Here is a 6,232-nt window from a genome sequence, read left to right on the forward strand (position 1 = left end):
ATATATTCTATTAGATTAGATGCCTGTGGGTTTTGCTTTTAAATTTTAGACTGGACAGACCCAGAAATAGACAAAGAAAACCTCAATAACGACATAAGTCATCCGTGTAGTGTCTTGGTTCTAGTAAGATCCTTTTTGTTTTGCATGCCTATGTTATCTTTCTCTCTCAACATGTGCAACTCAGAGCAGCCTCCAAAGCCACCTCTGTTTTGTATACGCACCTAATGTACACAGTGGCGCTAAGGAGTGAGCACCAGCATTGCTAAATTTATCAAAAATCTGCCAAACAGTGTTGGAAACTTCCTGTCAGGGAGGTAATCAGAGAAGCCTTTAGCAATTGCATGGTGCAGTTTAGGGTTATTGGAAAGGTGTTGTTGTTTAGTCATTTAGTCGTGCCCAGCTCTTTGTGACCCCATGGACCAGAGCACGCCAGGCTCTCCTGTCTTCCACTGCCTCCCACAGTTTGGTCAGACTCATGTTTGTAGCTTCGAGAACACTGTCCAACCATCTCATCCTCTGTCGTCCCCTTCTCCTTGTGCCCTCCATCTTTCCCAACATCAGGGTCTTTTCCAGGGTGTCTTCTCTTCTCATGAGGTGGCCAAAGTATTGGAGCCTCAGCTTCAGGATCTGTCCTTCCAGTGAGCACTCAGGGCTGATTTCCTTCAGAATGGGTAGGTTTGATCTTCTTGCAGTCCATGGGACTCTCAAGAGTCTCCTCCAGCACCATAATTCAAAAGCATCAATCCTTCGGTGATCAGCCTTCTTTATGGTCCAGTTCTCACTCCCATACATCACGACTAGCAAAACCATAGCATTACTATACGGACCGTTGTTGGCAAGGTGATGTCTCTGCTTTTTAAGACGCTGTCTAGGTTTTGGAAAGGTAGTCAGACCATATCAATCAGCTATCATCTTGGAGTTGGAATACCATCTAGCTTTCCTAAATAGCTGGGATATACAGAGATGCATGGTGCCTCTGCAAAACAGGTGGGGATAGAAGGGAATATCTTTTTATTCTATGAAGTATTTCTTTCTTTCCTTATCATGAGTGGTTTCTGGAACATAAAGGAGGGAGGAAGTGACATATTGTTATTAGGCATGCAAGGGAGAGATGTTGTATTAACGCATATGAAAGCGCCCACCCTAAGTCCTAAGTCCACCTGCGCTTGGAGTGGATGCTAAATCTTGCCCTGTAATTCTAGGCCATGCTGTGAAACACACACAGACCACATGGCTGGAGCCTTCTCCTATCATAACAAAACAGCTTGCTTCCCTGGTGTCCTATCAACATGAATCTAAAGCAGCAATTGTGTAGCTGGTTGTGGGCTGAGAGAAGCAGTAAGCAGATGGGATGAGCTGAATCAGAAGTTTTGCATTACAAAGCTTGTTCTATTGAGAAAGAAAGCCTGTTGGGTTTATGATGAGTTGGCCACAAACTGATTTGATCAAGGTCACAGGTTCTTAAGTATGCTGGCAGCTGAATAAAAGAGAAAGGGGAGCTCTAATTACTGGACTGCATAGTGGTATTTAGACTAGTCCTCATTAAGTTTATCTGATGATGAGAAACATTCCACAACTATGGCATTAGGCAGCTAATTAATTAAGAGCAGAAACTTCCAAATGGTTGGAATGTTGGGGTGAATTGCTGGCCAAATGATGGTGAGAAGTCATGATGGGGTTGTTATGATTTGGCTCTCTTGAGCATGAATTGGCATGGTCCAACGAGAGAACACTGAATCATAAGCAGTTCCAAATATCTGAAATAAGTCATACATTCTGCCAAGGAGGTCTGGTCTGGTATGGCAGACAAGGAGTGTGCAAGAGACCTGAATAGGAATTGGAGTTTTATGCAGGCTTGCAGTGTGGTTTTTTAAAAAAAGTTTTCTGGCTGCAGCTATTCCACTGTGATTTCATCTGTGCCCCCGCGATTTCTGTAGTTTGCATCAAACAAAAGCAACAACAAAGGAGGGAACCACTCTTTTTACGCTGCAACTGCAGCATAGATTGGCTGCAGAGGTAAAATCAGCACACACATAAACTTAAAGCACAGTTTAAGACTATGCGGAAAGGAACTTAGTAAATCTGAGCAAAATGCTCTGTCCATTGAAGCCACATTTGACAGAATATGACAAAATATGTCATCAATAGGTTCTGGTCGACCCTACGAAGATTTGGGAAGCAGAACTGAAACTGTGGTTGCTTTTGCACGTTGAAGAATATTGTCCACTTCTCTGTTTTTTTAGCACAAGTCAGTCTTCTTGGAATGGGAAGACACAAAGCCAACAGCTGCTGCTTCCAGAGATAACCTTTGCAAATCCAATCTAAGTCCTAAATCTTGGCAGGTGTTTTTCCCCCTCCCCTTTTACCTTGAACTTTCCCCCCTGAGGGAATCAAAGGTCGAAAAAGAGTTCACCGCTCTAATCTTCTGTCCAGCTACAACATTTCTGCTGAGCTCTAGATCTGTATGTTCCAAAATAAATCCAGCTTGACCTGGTTGGCTCTGAGGAGGATTCTAGACAAGGACTTTGTATTGTAAAGGGCCAGTCAGAGATCACAGATGGGGAGTTGGAAACAAGTTGTGGTTGTTGTTTTGCTGGATTTCCACCCAGCATTGTAAATCTAGATTAAAGTGGAGGCTGGCATTTTAATGCCAACAGTGTCATGTAGATGCTGCAAAACAGGTAAATGCATAGAATCATAGAACTGAAGAGTTGGAAGGGACCCTGAGGATCATCTAGTCCAACCTCCTGCAGCTGTCCCATATAGGGATTGAATCTGACCTTGGTGTTATCAGCACCATGCTCTAGTCTAACAGAATGAGCTATCCAGTTGTGAAGAGGAACCCACCCCAAAATAAACTCTTGCCTGAACACAGCTTTAACAGAACAGGAAATTCGTCCAGATTCTCCCCACTCCACCCCAACTGCTCATCAAATTGCCAGTTGTGTTGTAGTTTTTTGCATCCACAAAACTACTAAATACTAAATTGGTTATTAACATGCTAAGTAAATCTTCTCCCCACCCCCGGTTTGGACTTGGTATGAACTTTGAACAAAGTGCTGCAGAAGCCTTGTGAAACATTTGATACATGCCTGTGTCCAGAAGCCACACGCAGATACAAAATATTCTGCTGTAATCGGTTTTTCAGTCCCAAAGATCCACTGATTGCGATCAATTCCTGCATTGCAAAGGGTTGGACTACTAGATGACCCTATAATTGTATGGTTTTAAAATATCAAAGAAATCAGAGGAGTTGGTCGTTTGGGCATTTAAATCCCTGGCCTGCCACTACTATTTCTGGCAGATTTTGCATTTCAAGCTGGTGTAAGTTATGTTTAGCTTATTGTGACCTGGAAGTTAATAAGACCTTCTTTTTAAATAAAGAAAATATATATTGGGCATAATGGAATCTATGAATCTGCACTGTGTGTGTGGCATGAATCAGCAGGGGGGTGAGACAGTTGCCCTTTTGCCTGCAGCTGACTGACACATCATTTATATGAATTAGGATGCTGGGAAGATCTGAATGTGCACATCTACTTGCATACATGCTGGGAAAACCTTGCATGTTTCAATACAGTAAAACCTTGTTCAACCCAATGACGAACTAAGGACATTCACGTCTGTACTTCCAGATCATCAGAAATTCATGTGCGCCACAGTGACTCAAGGCAGCTTTACAGATAAAATAGAATCTGCTAAAAACTGGGTTAAGCTACAGTTTGTGTTACTGCAAGGCTAAGGAACCTGTAGCCCTCCAGTTGTTGTTGAACTACATTTTCTATCATTCCTGACTATTGGTTGTGCTGGCTGGGGCTGATGGGACATGTAGTTCAAAAGAATTTAGGCTACAGCAATTCAACACACATTTAAAACACCCCACTTTAACAGTACAGTAATGGAGATTCCTGGGAACTGTAGCTTGCTAAGGTTGCTAGAAATGATATAATATAGGAATTATAGCTCTGTGAAGTCAACACCTTTAACCAACTATGGTTCTTAGGATTCTCCGTGACTTAAAGTGGTATAAGATTGCTTTAAAATCAGAGAATCTTAAGATTGGAAGGTACCCTAAGGGTAATCTAGTCCAATTCTCTGCAGTGTAAGAATCACAGCTAATGCATGCTGATGCCTGTGACTCAACAATGTCTGCAGAGCCACAGGTTTTCCACTCCTGGGGAATGGGTCAGCAAAAACAAACAAAGATGTGGGAGCCAATGGTGGTACCCGAAGCTCCCTTTTTCCTGCAGCATGTGGTCAGGAATGAGGCACTTTTAGATGGTTTTTGGAGTCTTGGATGTTTTCTTCCTGGTCTGATCAGAAACAGTGGCTTAGGGCATGCTTTCCTTTCCAAAATGTAAGGGGGTTAAAGGGTGAGAAGGAATTAGTATAAATTAAATTAATGACTGAATAAATTAAGATGCTGTTTATCCATTATTAGTTTTTATATTATTGTACCTCTGTTGGTTATATTTTGGAGGGGTTGTGTTGTAAAAACATCCTTGAATAATCCTTTTTGTAGAATGGGATATAATTTTTTAAAATGGTGTTCTTGTTTTCAATAGATGAATAAAGGAAGGCCGGTCTAGAGAAATCTAGTGGAGAGTAGCACAGAGGATTAAAAACAACAAATATATTTAGGAAATAAATATAGATAATTTAGATGTGTTATTCAACTCTTTTCTAAGTGAGAAACTGTTTTGATTTACACAGCTGGAGGATATATGAACTGGGATTGAGAATCTGCTAAACCTGGTAGGACTGTGTAAAGTAAAGGTAAAGGGACCCTTGACCGTTAGGTCCAGTCGTGACTGACTCTGGGGTTGCGGCGCTCATCTCGCTTTACTGGCCGAGGGAGCCAGCGTACAGCTTCCGGGTCATGTGGCCAGCATGACTAAGCCGCTTCTGGCGAACCAGATCAGCGCACGGAAATGCTGTTTACCTTCCCGGAACGGTACCTATTTATCTACTTGCACTTTTATGTGCTTTCGAACTGCTAGGTGGGGAGGAGCAGGGACTGAGCAACGGGAGCTCACCCCGTCACGGGGATTCAAACTGCCGACCTTCTGATCGGCAAGTCCTAGGCTCTGTGGTTTAACCCACAGCGCCTCCCACGTCCCTATGGACTATGTAGTTGTTGCCTAATACATGCTTCAGATACATGAAGTTCATCCTGTAGGAATTCTAGAGGGATCTGTTGTCTTGCTTACACATTGTTTAAAATGTATATGCTGCCTTTTAACCCAACAGGGCCCTGCAGACAGTTCACTATAAATAGGATATGACATAGGAAGAAGAAACCTATCATAGCATGGCTGGGTTACCTCATTTGCCCCAGGCTGACGTGTCCCTTATCCCAAGATGTCCTTCTGTGTTGCCAGTCCATCCACACTGGCTTCTTCAAGCCTTGCTAAGTCTGAGGAAAGTTCCAGCCCAGTTGTCCTAATACTTTACCTGGCTCAGAGAGGCCTGCATATAAATGCCTCCAGCTGCCATCACTTCAGAGGCTCTGTTTATTTATATCTCTCTTTATATCATACCATAAATAGTGTGGAGCATTGATACCTTCAGAGAGGCAGGCACACTGTGCCCGCATTTGTACAGGCTGTAATTGTTGTTATCTCCCCTGCTGGTATGTGGCAGGAAGATAAACAGCCCACTGGTACTCAGTTGTCTTCAGTTCCAACCACATCCTCTCATTCCTTGGAGAGGACGCAGACCTGGACCAGAATAACATTTGAGGGCTTCAGAAAGCCCAAGGGGGAGGGAAGAGATTACGTGTGAGGAGAGGAAGCAGGAATTACTGGTACATTCCCTAGGGGAGGCTACTCAATGGATTAAAGCAGATGTAAATTTCTCTTGTATGGTGGTAGGCAAGCAAGCCAACGAAAAATGTGTGCAGGTGTAGGCTGATGGAGAGAGCCCAACCACCTGCAATGCAGGAATCTTTTGCTCGACATGGGGCTTGAACCCACAACCTTGAGATTAAGAGTCTCATGTTCTACCCAAGGAGCAATTTCTTATGGATTTGCAGTACTTCAGCATTTGTTCTTTCCTTCTACAATGCTTCCCCTTTTCTAGTCCAGTTGTCAGTGTGCATGTACCATACATACCTTGGTCACCATCTTTGTTGCTTTTGTCATGCTATGTGTGGTTTTTTAGCTTTATGGTATCGGCAGTGCAGGGTTCTCTTAGAAACGTTTGTTTCATCAACTCTCCATGCTTTCCACCC

Source organism: Podarcis pityusensis (assembly GCF_964106645.2).
Source record: "Podarcis pityusensis genome assembly, chromosome: 3".
NCBI classification, from domain to species: domain Eukaryota; kingdom Metazoa; phylum Chordata; class Lepidosauria; order Squamata; family Lacertidae; genus Podarcis; species Podarcis pityusensis.